Below are 15579 nucleotides of genomic sequence, written 5' to 3' on the forward strand. Positions count from 1 at the left end.
CCAGACACAGCTGCTTAAATTGCCTCTACAAAGAATATAGTTTTTACTTACTTACTAACTAACCGAAGAACTAAACTTTCAAAGATAGGTTTGGTCTTCTCAACCTTTTCATGTTTTTTTAGGCTTAGCACATAACCTTTTTCTTAATAATGGTCTAATTTTAGAACTGCTAGAAGGTGGCCCATAGTTGGCGTCGTCCGTGGGGACCCCACCATACCACAAGTCTTGAACCAATGGCTGCTGGAACAAAGAGAACCAGTAACAACAACAACAACAGAGATCCCCCACCCCTGCGCGGGGCAGAGACGGTCGTAGGAACCTTAGTAGATGGAGGTAGGAGAGCCGCTTTACCCTAGACCACTGCGCAGCTGACGGAGGTCCCAGATGACTCAGACATGCCCCTTCCAGCTAGAGCCAAGGTCGACCCTTAGCCTAGCCCTCCTAGAGTCAACAAGGCTGGTGTGGTACATCAAGATGATGACGAATACGTCGAGGAGAGGGGCCTCGATGCTATGAAACTAATGCATGAGGAGATCCAAGAAAAGAGATGCTGTGTCGAGGCTCATGAAAGGTTGGCACGTCTGTGTGTCATCAGACAGAAGGCAGACGAAGCCAGAGAGGAGCTCAGAAGAATGGATGAATACCTTGCAGCCCTCAAAGCAGACCCTAACGAAAGCCCTAGTTTGGTTTTGGATAATTGATGAAACCTAGCACTAACCTTTGTCATGAGGGGTGATATGAGCTAGGTTAGTGCAATCCAAGTTATTGAGCAAGATGAGGTCCATGGAGATGGAGATGGACATATGTTGATGAAGATCAAGCTCAACTTAGAAATGAAGAAAGAGAAAAACAAAAACTGAGATGATCAAGGCAAATGTGTATTGATTGGTTTTTGTTTTGCACTCAAGACACCATAGAGGTTTTGAGTGACTTAGGATGGATAGCCGTACTATAAAGAGGAAAAATCTTTAGCTAAATAGTTTATCGAGTTCCATTAGGTGACTTGACTTTTGCATATGCATTTAGGAACCCAGCGTGCTAACTTGGACCCTTATAAAATACTTTGAAAAATGCTAACACACGTGCACACTAGTTCTACACATTGTGGTTAGCAACCGAGAAGCAAGGGCAAAGTGGTTGTGGACTTAGAAAAAGAAAAGGAGGAGGAAGTCCATGACCAGACGCTGGTCGTGGGGTAACCGGACTCACCCCGGGTGCGTCCGGTCATTCTTAGCTGAGGGCGTGCTACGGCCGAGAAGGGCGCACGTCCGGTCAATTTTTCGAACGAGCAGACCCAGGCGCCAGCATGCGACCGAATGCGTAGGGGCAGCATCAGGTCAAGTGCTGATGTACGCTGACATCAGCTCACAGGCACACAAAGAGGAATGTTGAACTGACCGGACGCTGGGACACGTCGGGTCGCTTGCGACCAGACGCGTCTGGTCTAGATAAATCCTCTCTTGATGCTTACTGGAGTTGACCGGACATTGCGTTGAGCCGAGTCAGTTCAGTTTGAGTAGCGCGTTCGGTCATCACTTGATCACGCAAGTGGGATCATTTCGACCGTTGAGATCCGGTGGCTAAGGTTTGAAGAAGGACATGTGGCGGCCATCAGTGCGATCGGACTCTGGCTGACCAGATGTTGGGGTGCGTCCGGTCGCTACGTCTGGTCAGGCCTCGAGCAGAGCAACGGCTCTATTCTTTGGGGGGCTCTATAAATAGAAGGGAGTCAGCTCCAAGGCATCTCTCTTGGACTTTTGACATTCTTGACATCGTTGTGAGCTGAGCATACTCCCTCCCACTCATCTCTCTTGCTTGATTGCGAATCCAAAGTGAGATTGAGTGATTTCAAGTGCATTTGCTTGAGTGATTGCATCTAGTGGCACTTGGGGATCATTATGGATGCAGATTTCTTGTTTCTCTTAGTGGTTGCCGCCATCTAGACGGCTTGGAGCAGCAGAGGAGCTTTGTCATGAGTTGGTGATTGTTCGTGGCCGGCTCCAGCGATTGTGAGGGGTCTTGTACCTTTCTCGGTGGAGAGCAAAAAGGTAACTGTAGTGGATTGCTCATGTGATTGAGTTACCTCACTTGTGGGTAGGTTCTTGCGGTGTCCAATTGTATGGACGAGGTTTGTGCAACACCTCTTAGCAATCGAACCACCAAGTTTTGGTCGACACAAAGGGGATTAGCGTGCTGGCAAGCAGGTGAACGTATGAAGAAAAATTGGTTGTCCCCTGCCCTTTTGGTATTCTCCTAGTGATTGAATTGGTATTCATCTTGTGATTGGTTCACTCCTCTACATGGCGGTATAATCACCCTACTCACTCATTTACATTCCTGCAAACTAGTTGTAGCAAGCACTTTAGTGTAGCTAGAATTGAGAGTTTGCTTTGTAGCTTAAGTTGATATAGTGGAGCTCTTTAGTGTAGCAAGGGTGAGAGCTCTTAGTGAGTAGTGACTTAGCAAATTATATGCCTAGTGATCATAGCAACTAGAATTGTTGGATAGGTGGCTTGCAACCCTTGTAGAGCTAGAGCAAGTTTGCATTTCGCTATTTGTCATACTAATCAAATTGCTCTAGTGCTTTGTAGAGCTTTTAAATTAGCAAATTCACCCTCTCTAGCCATATTAGGACCTTTCAAGTGGTATCAGAGCCGTGGTCACCGTTTGATTGAAGGCTTAACAATCTCGGTGTTAAATTATGGATCAAGTTGTGTTCAACCATGTGGGGGGCAAACCACCATTCTTTGATGGACACATGCTATGATTATTGGAAGAGATAGATGAAGATGTATCTTGGTTCAATCAATGATCAAGTGTGGGATGTGACCGAGAGTGACTGTGCTATCATTGATCCCGACAATCTCACCAACCAAGACAAGGCCAACAAGCAATGCAATACAATGGCTCTCAACACCATATACAATGCCATTGATTCCAAGGTATTTGAGCAAATCAAGGATTGTGATAGAGCTAATGAGGTGTGGAAGAGATTGGAGAAAACTTATGAGGGCACACCGACAAGTGAAGAGTGCCAAGTTGTACATCCTTAAGGACAAATTGACAAGCTTTGAGATGAAGGATGATGAGAGCATTCCGAAGATGTTCTATCAGTTTCAAGTGATTGTCAATGACTTGAAGGTTTTGGGAGAGAAGATCAATGATGATGATGTCTCTCATCGGTTCTTGATGTGCTTACCTCCAAGATTTGAGATGTTGAGACTGCTTATCGTAAGAGGAGGATTGAAGGAGATTACCCCTAACCAAGTACTTGGTGATGTTATGACACAAGAGACATACCATGTGGAAAGGGAAGGGGTTGACAAGGATGACAAGAAGGAAGAAGAAGACAAGAAGAAGAAGAAGAGTGTAGCATTCAAGGCTAGTTCATCATCTAAGAACAAGGGCAAGTCCAAGAAAGAATCAAGTGATGATGAGGATCTTAGTGACATTGATGATGAGGACATGGCTCTATTTGTGCACAAGATGGGGAAATTTATTAAGAAGAAGGGCTATGGTGCAAGAAAGAGAAGAGATCACACCAAAAGCAAAGAATAAGTGAGAAGATGCTACAATTGCAAGAGCCCCGATCACGTTGTAGCGGATTGCCCTTACAATAGTGACAATGATGAGGATGAGAAGAAGAAGCACAAGAAGGATAAGAAGGAAAATAAGGAGAGGAAGGAGAACAAGATGACCTTCCAAAAGAAAAAGAAGGGTGGAGGCTATGTGGTCACTTGGGATAGTGATGGCTCTTCAAATGTGATGGCTCTAGTGATGATGACAAGAAATGTATCAAGAAAGCACTAGCAAGCATCGCCATCAACAACAAGCCTTCCATCTTTGACACTCCATCGACATGCCTCATGGTAAAGCCTGCAAAGGTAATGTTTACACCAAAATTTGGGAGAAAGAACGCGGGAACTCGCAGGCTTTCAAGGTTGTGCCAGTCAAGAAAGATCGATGTCAGCCGATTCAAATACAACTCTAGAATCAGATGTATTAGGGTGACGACAGCAGACAGCAATGATGAACTACGGTTGGCATCGGGAAATTACATGTCGGACTCTACAAAAAGGGAAAGATTAGAGTCCAAGTTATCTTAAATTAGGAATGCTTTCATTATGCCAAAGATTGTATTAAGTCGTACTCGAGTAGGGTTCGTTTTTGGCTCCGGTATAAATACCAAACCCCGGCTATTGTAGAGACAACCAATCAATCAAATACAAGTCAATTACTTTTTTTGGCTCCAACCACCCCTTAGGAGTAGGAGTAGAGTAGATCTCGGTGAGTTCTTCGGCAAGTACGGCGGCATCGATCCGGTCAACCTCCACTGCTTGTTGTAAGTACCGTCATGGTTTATACCTCTGTTCGTATGGCTGCATCGATCCGGTCGACCCCCACTGTGGCTCTGGTATAAGCTAGTTATCGACTCTTGTCTAATTCAAGTATGGCCTGTGTGATTCTGCCTCATACCCCACTGCTTGAATTGGATCAAGGTCAAGTTATTGGCTCTATCTTGGAGTGTCAGTCTTTGATAGATTCATTAAGTTACCGATATTGCTTATTGCTTTCATTGTTTATCAAATTACAGCAATATCACTATGCCCGATTGAGATTGATCTAGATCGGCCTTATATCTTGTTTAACTTATCGTTTGCTAATCTAGAACTGATCTAATCTGCATCTTAAGCGATGAGTTATGTTTTATCGGCTGTTTTGCGTCAATCTTAATCGTGCATAGCGTGCGGTTAAGGCATGTTCGATCTTGAGTAGATCTATCGGTTAGCGAGAACCATTTCATGGCCCATCATCACAGCCTATGGGATTCTGCCTCTCACCCCACTGTTGGCACCGTGGAGTGGGGATCGTTGGTTGATAGACCCGTTCCTGAGAAGACATGACCTTAACTGTGCGCTATGCCTGAATCGGCTGTTTAGCCGATATCGAATGCTTTCACGAACAGTTCACATCACGAGATCGTTGAAGTAGGGATAAGTTGAGAGATGTGTTAGCCCTATGATCTTGTTATTGTATTACGGCCTACATGATTCTGCCTCATGCCCCACTGATATTTGTAAAGAGTTAGGGTCGTCAAGTCTATTGTTGTTTCTACGGCCTGCATGATTCTGCCTCATGCCCCACTGGTCATGGTGATAGATGAGATCTAACATGTTTATTAGATTTATCTTTATTAAATGATTAAGTGATGTTGAATTGTTTCTTTATAAGAAGGAGTTCGGTTACTCGTAATCATTGGCTCAGTATGGACTGATCATCATTGATATCTTATTGCCATTGATTAATATTCGTTTAAATGATGTTTATCCTGAATGATAACCGATTCTCTTCACATGACCCCATGAGCTCTAAATGACTTATTCTCATGAATATACTGGAATCAACTATTTAGCCGATTTCCTCTCATATCGGCTCTCACAGCCGTACATTCGGAACTATCTGGCAACACCGGCAATTTCCGCCCTTAATTACTGATGAACTTTCTCTCCTTGTCAATTGCAGGGTCAAATTGATTGACATGCCTCGGGAGGATTGCATAGGATCGACCACCCCTGCGCTGAAGCTAGGCGGATCTGCTCCATCGAGCGGACCCTTCTGGCTTGCTGCGTGTGTCCTTGGCACAGGACGAAATTCTGTGTCGACACACGTTTCTGGCACGCCTGGTGGGACCCCACAATCGTCATGGCGGTTCACAACAACGACAGCATCCTTATAGTACATTATGAAGACCTGCCTGATGAAGATAAGGATACCATCAACAAAGCTACGGAAGAATTTCAGAAGAAGTGTTTGTTGTCCTACACCAAAACACGTGACAGCACAATTATTTAGAAATTTGCACTACCAAGAGTTCTACTACATGGGCAGACAGATACAGTCAAAGCTAAAGAAAGGCGTTTCTTCACGGAAGCCATAGACAAGTCTGTTCATGATGCTCTATCAAGCCGCAATGAAGTTTTTGCTGACGTGTTTCACAACGCCATGAAAGAGGCGATTCATGGAATTCTAGTTGGTCAGGTTGGATCAACTTGTTATAATATTCCAGATCCGTTAACCCAAGGGACTAATCAAGTCGGTACCAGTCATCAAGAAGTAGCACCAACCGGTAATGGGGGCATCCAGACACTTCAAGGTTCATCTGAACAAACTCTAGGGTACTGCTACAAATCAGATACAATACAATCCTGGACCATCAGTACAACATGTGCAGCAGCCAGCGGGGCAAAGTCAAAACCAGATGATCAATTTTGGCACATCAGGCCACATACCGTTGTCGGCTCAGAAGGTAGCAACATCCGTTTAGAGGATCCGTAGAGATATAGATCTTTATGTCTATAATCAAAGACTTCAAGCAGCAAGCCAGCAAAGGACCCAACAGATTGAGATTCCACAAGGCTATCATTATGGCATGGATTATAACACCCTCCACATGATACCAAATCCAGGATATCAAGTCACGCAAGACTTCAATCCACAGATGGGTCAGCAAGTACCAAGAAATCCAAATCCGCAAGCTGACGAAGTTGCTGCTCAAGGTGACCGAGATGATGAAGAATCAGTTCGGTCTAAAGCCAAAAGGAATGAATTTTTTGTACAAACGCCCATATCTAGAATGGTATGATTTGGTCGCTCTTCCTGCAAATTACAGGCTCCCAGAGTTCGCCAAGTTCACTAGTCAAGACGGTACAAGCACAATAGAAGCATATCAGTCGATATCTTACACAATTGGGCAAAGTATTAGTGAGGATTTCCATCGAGTCCGTTTCTTCTCCTTGTCCCTGTTAGGGCCGGCCTTCACTTGGTTCTCGTCATTACCAGTCAACTCCATTGCCAATTGGGCCGACCTAGAGAAGAAGTTTCATACATATTTTTTACACTAGGACTAGAGAGAAGAAAATAACCGATTTGACAACCATGAGACAGAGGACTAATGAATCGGGCACTGAGTTTCTTTAGAGATTCCGAGAGACTAAGAATCTGTGTTTCTCATTGAGCTTGGCTGATGATCAACTAGCTGCTTTAGCCATCCAAGGAATGCTGCCAATATGGAAAGAAAAGCTGCTAGGACAAGAGTTTGACAACTTGGGACAATTGGCTCAATGGGTAGCAGCGCTCAATAGCCAATTCCAGAGTATGCGCAGAGATACCCGATTCTAGAAGAACACCACAGTAGCCGAAGCTTACGATCCATATTCAGTCGATGACAGCTATGAAGACGAAGAAGAAGAGGTTGCTGCAGCTGAATGGAATTGGGGCAAGAAGACAGTGATGGTGCCAAATCCTCGGGGAAGAGGAATTGAGGAGAGTTATGACTTTGATGTTACCAAATTGGACAAGCTCTTTGATTTCTTGCTTGAGAAGGGGCAGATCAAGTTGCCTGATGGTCATGTCATGTTGCCCCCTGATCAGTTGAGGAACAAGAAGTTCTACAAATTCCATAACGCTACTTCTCATTCCACTAATGAATGCAAAATCTTTAGGCAGCATATACAGAGAGCTATTCAGCAAGGGAGATCAGAACATGGTTGATACTGGGCTGTTCAAAGGAAAAACCAAGGTCCTAACATCGTCCAAATCGAGAGAAGCTGGGACAGTCGATCCCAAAATTCAAATATCGGCTGATGAGTACAGAGAGATTAGAAGACATCATGCCAAACAAAAGAGCCGATACGAGCAGAGGAAGACGTCGAAAGCAGAGACATCAAAGCTGCGGGTCACATCTTGGTTTCTATTGAATAAATGGCAGCGGCAGAAGGAAAAGGATTATCAACATTGGTTAAAAGATCAAGCATACCAGCATTAATTAGAAGAAGAGAGGCATGAAAAGGAACAAACTGAATTACATTGGAATTGTCCCTTCTTTAGGCATTGCTGGAATGAAGGTTTGAAGTTGCCTACCAGACACGACTGTCCAGAATGTAGCAATCAATATCGGGATTATAGGCAATCTCGAACCAACCGCCGGTCTATCCATGCTCGAGTTGCATATCATCATAACAACATGGATCGGCACTTAAAAAATGAAAGTGTTCATGATCGGTTGGGAAAAAGAGTCATTGGACAGGACTGGGCTGATCATGAAGAGGAAGGCACTGAAAGAAGATACACATGGCAGGGAGGCCAGTGGTGCCCAAGAGATTTGACGAGAAGCCAAAAGAGGAGGGTGCAGCGCCTAAGGAACAGAGAGATCGAACAGGCTTAGGCACCCAGTAAAACCCAAGTATGGCGTACCAAGTAGATAGCTGATAAGAGGCAACCATCGGCTAATATGCAAATGGCTTTTCTGTTACCATCAGAATTCAGAGCTCCGATAGATCAGGAAGTTTATTCAGACTACGACGAGTCAAAGTATGAAGAGATGGTTGCCAAGTTAATAGTTGTGCAGCAAGCAATATTTGATAAGCCAGTCAAGCATCGGCATTTAAAGGCTTTATATATGAAAGGTTTTGTTGATGGGAAGCCGATGAACAAGATGTTGGTGGACGGAGGTGCTTCTGTCAATCTTATGCCATACACCACTTTCCGCAAACTTGGCAAGGGACCAGGAGATTTGCTTGAGACCGACATGATGCTTAGGGACTTCAGAGGAAATACATCCAAGACTCGGGGGGCAATCAACGTCGAACTGATAGTTGGGAGTAAAACTCTGCTCACCACGTTCTTTGTCATTGATGGGAAAGGATCATACAGTTTACTCGTCGGTCGTGATTGGATTCATGCGAATTGTTGCATACCGTCGACCATGCATCAGTGTTTGATTCAATGGCATGGAGATATGTCGAACTGGTTCGTGCTGATGAGTCCGTAAGCATCGCAATAGCTGATCCAGTCTTTTGGGAACTAGGAGATTTTGAATGTTTTTCTGGCAAGTCATGGGAAGGAGGCTTCATTAAGATCAGCAATAAAAGCCAACAGCCGATGCAGGTGATCGGCTCTAAGAGTTTGTTTTAGTGGAAGAGTCATAGCTTCACGTCGGCCGTTGGATTAAAAGAAAAATGAGTATTAAGTCTTGGAGATGGGTTTAGGCCGACGTATGTGAATGCTGAGTTAAAGTGTAAGTGCGATTCAGAGTTAATGGATTTCTTAAGAGAAATTCTGGTTCGCTTATTAGGATGCTTGACCTGGGTTAATTACTCATTTGACCTTTGATATTGAAAGTTCTACGGGACGTTATCCTGGTGTCTGATCAACATTTGATAGCCGATTCGTTCTCGGCTCTAATAGCCGGTACCAGAAGGGTATCGCCTCTAGTTCAAAAAATAAAAATCTTCAAAGACAGTAATAGCCGATACGATGTGTATCGCCTATAGAACAAAGACAAAAGAAAAAGCAGTCATACACAAAGGTACCAAATGGCTGAAGGAGGGAAATAGAAGGATTCTCTTAATAGAAGCCATGTTTGCAGACTCAACTGGATTAAGATCAGAAGTATGAGATCGGTTGTCTTAAATCGGCTCTTTAGTTAAAACAAAGATACAATGAGACAACAGGAAAGTATGGTCATACATGCATTAACTTATGAATTACAAGTTCAAGACATCCTGGATAATTTTCAATAGTTCTAGCCGGACAACATCAACTTCTGCAATCTTTTGCTCATACTCTTCGGCTATTCCAGGAGTGTTCTCAAGGCTGCTACGAATGGCTCTGCTTTTTTTTACTTTGGCCAGCAATTCCTGTTTCTTCTGTTTGACGGCATCGGGAATTTGGGCCAGAGTAAACTTGCAACGGTCAATGGCAGCTTTCACGCTTTCCAGTTCCTTCTCAAGTTTAGCACGTTTGATTTCTAGCTGGGAAAGCTCCAAATCGGTCCTAGAGGAGGAATTTTTTAGATCATCAATTAGCTGCATCAACTCTTTAGCCTCTTGCTTGTTGGCGCTGTCTTGGGCCATCAAAGCTTCATGGTTGGACATGTTTCTCTGAATCTTTTTCGCCTTCAGAGTTTGATCTTCAAAAGAAGACAAATATAACAAGACTCTGGAGAGGGTTGGAGATGGATCACCCTTTATAGCCAAGAAGACTCTCTGCATCAAGTCAGTGTCTTGGATCAGATCGGCTACGTCCTTCTCGAGCATTGGTAATATATGTCTTAGCCGCTTTCTGGTCTCTTCCGACACGGCTTCACTAGAGAAGTAGCTGACGATTTGATTTCATCCTCATCAAAATATTCCTCAAAATTGAGAGAATGGCTCTGGGCTGGAAGATTGGATGCCTGTGTACAAGAGAAAACTTGATTAGAAGGTTTGGCTCAATTTATCGCAAAGTGAACAGCGAAGAAGATATGGTGCCTTCTCTATAGCGGCCTCTATCAGAGGGGAAGGGGCAGCTGATGATGCTCCAATAACATCTAGCTAAGTCGGCTCTAAACTTCCAGCGTTGGCATCTGCAATGACAGGGGAAATTTTCAGTTCATGATCGTCGTGATGGAAAAGACATATAGTTTCCTTACCATCAGGTGTGTGCCGGATTGGGGAGTCGGCAGTCTAAACACCTGACCACAGGATTATTCCCAATGTCAATTGGGTCATTGCCAATAGGTGGACTACCAGATTCCTGTTCTTGCACGAATGTTTCATCAAAAGATGACTAGAATAATGAATAGCCAAATAAGAGGTGGGGGTAACAATGAATCAAGAAATCAAGAAGGATGCTCTAGTAAATTTCAAAGATGGAACTTACATTTTCTGTCGTTATGGGAGTATCGGTTATTTCAGCCGAGATCGGCTCCACTCGTGGATCAGCCGATGAAGGTTCAGTTGGGGTTGAATCAAATGCCTGGGATAGCAGTCCGGTGCCCAAAGTAGACTGTGATGCAATGCTCGATAACTATGAAGGAATGAGGTTAGAAAGTTAAACACCAATCCGAGGAAATTCGGTCGGAAGAACACAGGGCTTGATAAAAGTATTAAAGATCACGACCGCTATCTTGTCCGAGCAGCCGGACTCAAATCAAAACTTGAATGGAAAGATCAATTCATCATCCTCCTTGTAAGGTAGCCAAGTCAGGATGGCTACATCAAACCCTCTGTAAAGCTTTTTGAAGAAGTGGCCAACATCAAAGTCAATGGTTATGGCCGATGCAGCCTCACCATAATTCATACACTGTCGGGTTCTTCCTTCTTCGCCTCTGTATTCCTCATCAAAATTGGAGGGAAAACTTAGGTCTCTGAGATCAGGCCTTATCGACTTATGCATATATAGATTGAGCCACAATTGTATCAGCCACCAAGGGCCACTGATAGTCTGTACTGGTTCATTCTTCAGCAGTTGAGCAACCACTTGGTACATCATATGATAAGCAGCTCTAGCGGATATTTTTCAAGAGGGATATCCTTACCTAATGCCAGGTGTTCTGCTATAAGTTTGTAATTATAAGTTGGGCCACAAGACGACGCACAAAAGATAAATTTCTCTAGCTACATATTCAGAAAGGCCACGTACTCTCGTTCACTAACAGATGATCCATCCTCAACATGATTCAGAATGTAACTCACCCATCTGGTACAGTCTGCTATCTTGGCTAGTCCTTTGGATCCAGCACTCAAGTACTCATAAGGTTGCATTGATCCAGTAGTTCTGAGGCCGGTCAACATGTATACATCGGCCAGGGTAATGGTCATCGGGCCATGGCCAAAAATGAAAGCATTTAGAGCATTGGACCAAAAATAAGAAGCAGAGATTAGGAGTGAATCGTTTCTCTCCATTTCGGACAATGAAAGTGTCAGACACTGAATTCAGATCATAAAGCTCCCAATCTTCACCCTTTTTCATGGATACCCTACAAAACCAGTCTCTCCATCCCTTAGGTGCTTTAGGCCAGTTTCTGAAGGGAGTTTTGTTCCAAGAAGACAAGTCCACTACTGGACCTTTTGAAAGGGATCTGGTAGGTTTCTTGGCAGATAAAATCAGATGGATTAGGGTCTCCCATCGGCCCAAGGAAGTAAGCATTAGGGACAACGACCGATGGAATCAAGATCTCGTTCTTCATTTCCTAGAAATCGGAATAAAATAAATTCAAAAGGAGCAGAAATACAGGGGTAATGGCCGACACCTAGAGGATGGAAACTAGAAACATACCTTAGGAACATGATCATAGGTCGCCATCACAGCCAGAGCAAGTCCAGATCTAACAAAGATAGCTCGAATAAATGGTTTGACGGAACGGCGGATTTGCTAGGGTTTGGGTCCCCGGTGACGGCAGCGTCGGCTGTTGGAGTTGGCTCTAGAAAAAAGGGGAAAACAAAAGGCTGAGTGCGTCGAAAGAGGCACTATTGATGTTATGTGAGGCTTAGGCTGAAAAGTCAGGAGTTATGCGTATTTCTCGGATAAGGACGATTGCGGCACTGGTAAACCGATGAGTCAGAATTTTGAGATAAAACCATTTTTATCCCAAAATTAGGGGGCATGTGTTTACACCAAAATTTGAGAGAAAGAATGTGGGAACTCAGGCTTTCAAGGTTGTGCCAGTCAAGAAAGATCGATGTTAGCCGATTCAAATACAACTCTAGAATCGGATGTATTAGGGTGATGACAGCAGACAGCAATGATGAACTACGGTTGGCACCGGGAAATTACATGTCGGACTCTACAAAAAGGGAAAGATTAGAGTCCAAGTTATCTTAAATTAGGAATGTTTTCATTATGCCAAAGATTGTATTAAGTCATACTCGAGTAGGGTTCGTTTTAGGCTCCGATATAAATACCAAACCCCGGCTATTGTAGAGACAACCAATCAATCAAATACAAGTCAATTACTTTTTTCGGCTCCGGCCACCCCTTAGGAGTAGGAGTAGAGTAGATCTCGGCGAGTTCTTCGGCAAGTACGGCTGCATCGATCCGGTCGACCTCCACTGCTTGTTGTAAGTACCGTCATGGTTTATACCTCTGTTCGTATGGCTGCATCGATCCGATCGACCCCCACTGCGGTTCTGGTATAAGCTAGTTATCGACTCTTGTCTAATTCAAGTATGGCCTGTGTGATTCTGCCTCACACCCCACTGCTTGAATTGGATCAAGGTCAAGTTATCGGCTCTATCTTAGAGTGGCAGTCTTTGATAGATTCATTAAGTTACCAGTATTGCTTATTGCTTTCATTGTTTATCAAATTACAGCAATATCACTCTGCCCGGTTGAGATTGATCTGGATCGGCCTTATATCTTGTTTAACTCATCATTTGCTAATCTAGAACTGATCTAATCTACATCTTAAGTGATGAGTTATGTTTTTATTGGCTGTTTTGCGTCAATCTTAATCGTGCATAGCGTGCGGTTAAGGCATGTTCGATCTTGAGTAGATCTATCGGTTAGCGAGAACCGTTTCATGGCCTATCATCATGGCCTGTGGGATTCTGCCTCTCACCCCACTATTGGCACCGTGGAGTGGGGATCGTTGGTTGATAGACCCGTTCCTGAGACAACATGACCTTAACTGTGCGCTATGCCTGAATCGGTTGTTTAGCCGATATCGAATGCTTTCACGAACAGTTCACATCACGAGATAGTTGAAGTAGGGATAAGTTGAAAGATGTGTTAGCCCTATGATCTTGTTATTATATTATGGTCTGCATGATTCTGCCTCATGCCCCACTGATATTAGTAATGAGTTAGGGTCGTCGAGTCTATTGTTGTTTCTATGGCCTGCATGATTCTGCCTCATGCCCCACTGGTCATGGTGATAGATGAGATCTAACCTGTTTATTAGATTTATCTTTACTAAACGATTAAATGATGTTGAATTGTTTCTTTATAAGGAGTTCGGTTACTCGTAATCATTCGCTCAGTATGGACCGATCATCATTGATATCTTATTGCCATTGATTAATATTCATTTAAATGATGTTTATCCTGAATGATAACCGATTCTCTTCACATGACCCCATGAGCTCTAACTGACTTATTCTCATGAATATACTAGAATCAGCTCCGATTTCCTCTCATATCGGCTCTCACAGCCATACATTCGGAACTGTCTGGCAACACCGGCAAGTTCCACCCTTAATTACTGACGAACTTTCTCTCCTTGTCAATTGTAGGGTCAAATTGACTGGCACGCCTTGGGAGGATTGCACAAGATTGACCACCCCTACGCTGAAGCTAGGCGGATCTGCTCCATCGAGCGGACCCTTCTGGCTTGCTGTGTGTGTCCTTGGCACGGGACGAAATTCTATGTCGACAGGTAAAATATGATGTGAGTGATGATGATTGTGAAAGTGATGATTATATGAGTGATGATGATGAGTACACCAAGGAGGAGCTCTTGGATATGTGTGAGCAAGTGCACACTTGCTTCAAGATTAAGAGAAAGGAGTGCAAAGAATTGCACAAGAAAGTCAAATTTCTTGAGCAATCCTTTTATGAGCTCAATGCCACTCATGAGAGGCTAATGGAAGCCTATGACAAGCTTGGCAAAGCTCACTCTAAGCTTGAAAAGGCTGACTCCTCTCTCATCGACCATGTCAAGAAGGAGGAAGCCAAGAAGGAGCAAGTTATTGTGTCTTGTGATGTGGGACTAACATGTGATATTGTTGATGAATCTTTTTATAAGCCCATTGTTGTTGCTCCCACTAACCCTTCTTGTAGCACAACTACTTGTACTTCACCTTTGATTGATGGTTTCACTTGTGATGCCTCACTAATGATGGAAAATGAGACCCTCAAGAAGAAGGTGAATGAGCTCACTCATGCCTTAGGCAATGCCTATGGTGGAGATGCCCGCTTACTAAAGTGCTTGGGTAGCCAAAGGTTTTCTCTCAACAAAGAGGGATTAGGCTATACCCCTAAGAAAGGCAAGGCGGCCTTTGTCACTCCCAAAGCTAGCTTTGTGAAGGGCAATGATCAATTTTGCAATAGAAGCAATCAAATTGGGCATATAGAGCAATATTGCAACACTAACAAGAACAAACAACTTAATGTATCCTCAATTAGATTTGATTCTTGTTACATGCTTGTTAAGGGTGCCAATGGTGTGAAGGCTAAGTTCATTGGTACACCAATTGTGGGCCCAAAGAATAAGGCTATTTGGGTACCAAAGACCTAGGTAACTAACCTTCAAGGACCCAAGCAAGTTTGGGTACCTAAAAAGAATTGATCTTCTTTTGTAGGTCAATTATAAAGCTAGAGGAAGGCATTGGGTGCTTTTTATAGTGGGTGCACACAACACATGACCGATGACTCAAGAATGTTCAATTCAATAAATGAAAATGATAGCAATGGGGTTGATAGTATCACATTTAGTGACAATGGCAAAGGTAAGGTCAAGGGGTTTGGTATGATTGCAATATCCAATGACTTGAGCATTTCCAATGTGTTACTAGTAGAGAGCTTGAATTCAACCTTTTGTCGGTAGCTCAATTGTGTGATCTTGGTTTCAAGTGCATATTTAGTGTGGATGATGTAGAGATCATAAGTGTAGATGGCTCTAACTTGATATTCAAAGGATTTAGATATGAGAATCTATACTTGGTTGATTTCAATGCTAGAGAAGCTCAATTGTCAGCATGTTTGCTTACTAAGTCTAGCATGGGTTGGTTATGGCATAGAAGTCTTGGTCATGTTCGA

Source organism: Miscanthus floridulus, chromosome 9, assembly GCF_019320115.1.
Source record: "Miscanthus floridulus cultivar M001 chromosome 9, ASM1932011v1, whole genome shotgun sequence".
Lineage (NCBI taxonomy): Eukaryota > Viridiplantae > Streptophyta > Magnoliopsida > Poales > Poaceae > Miscanthus > Miscanthus floridulus.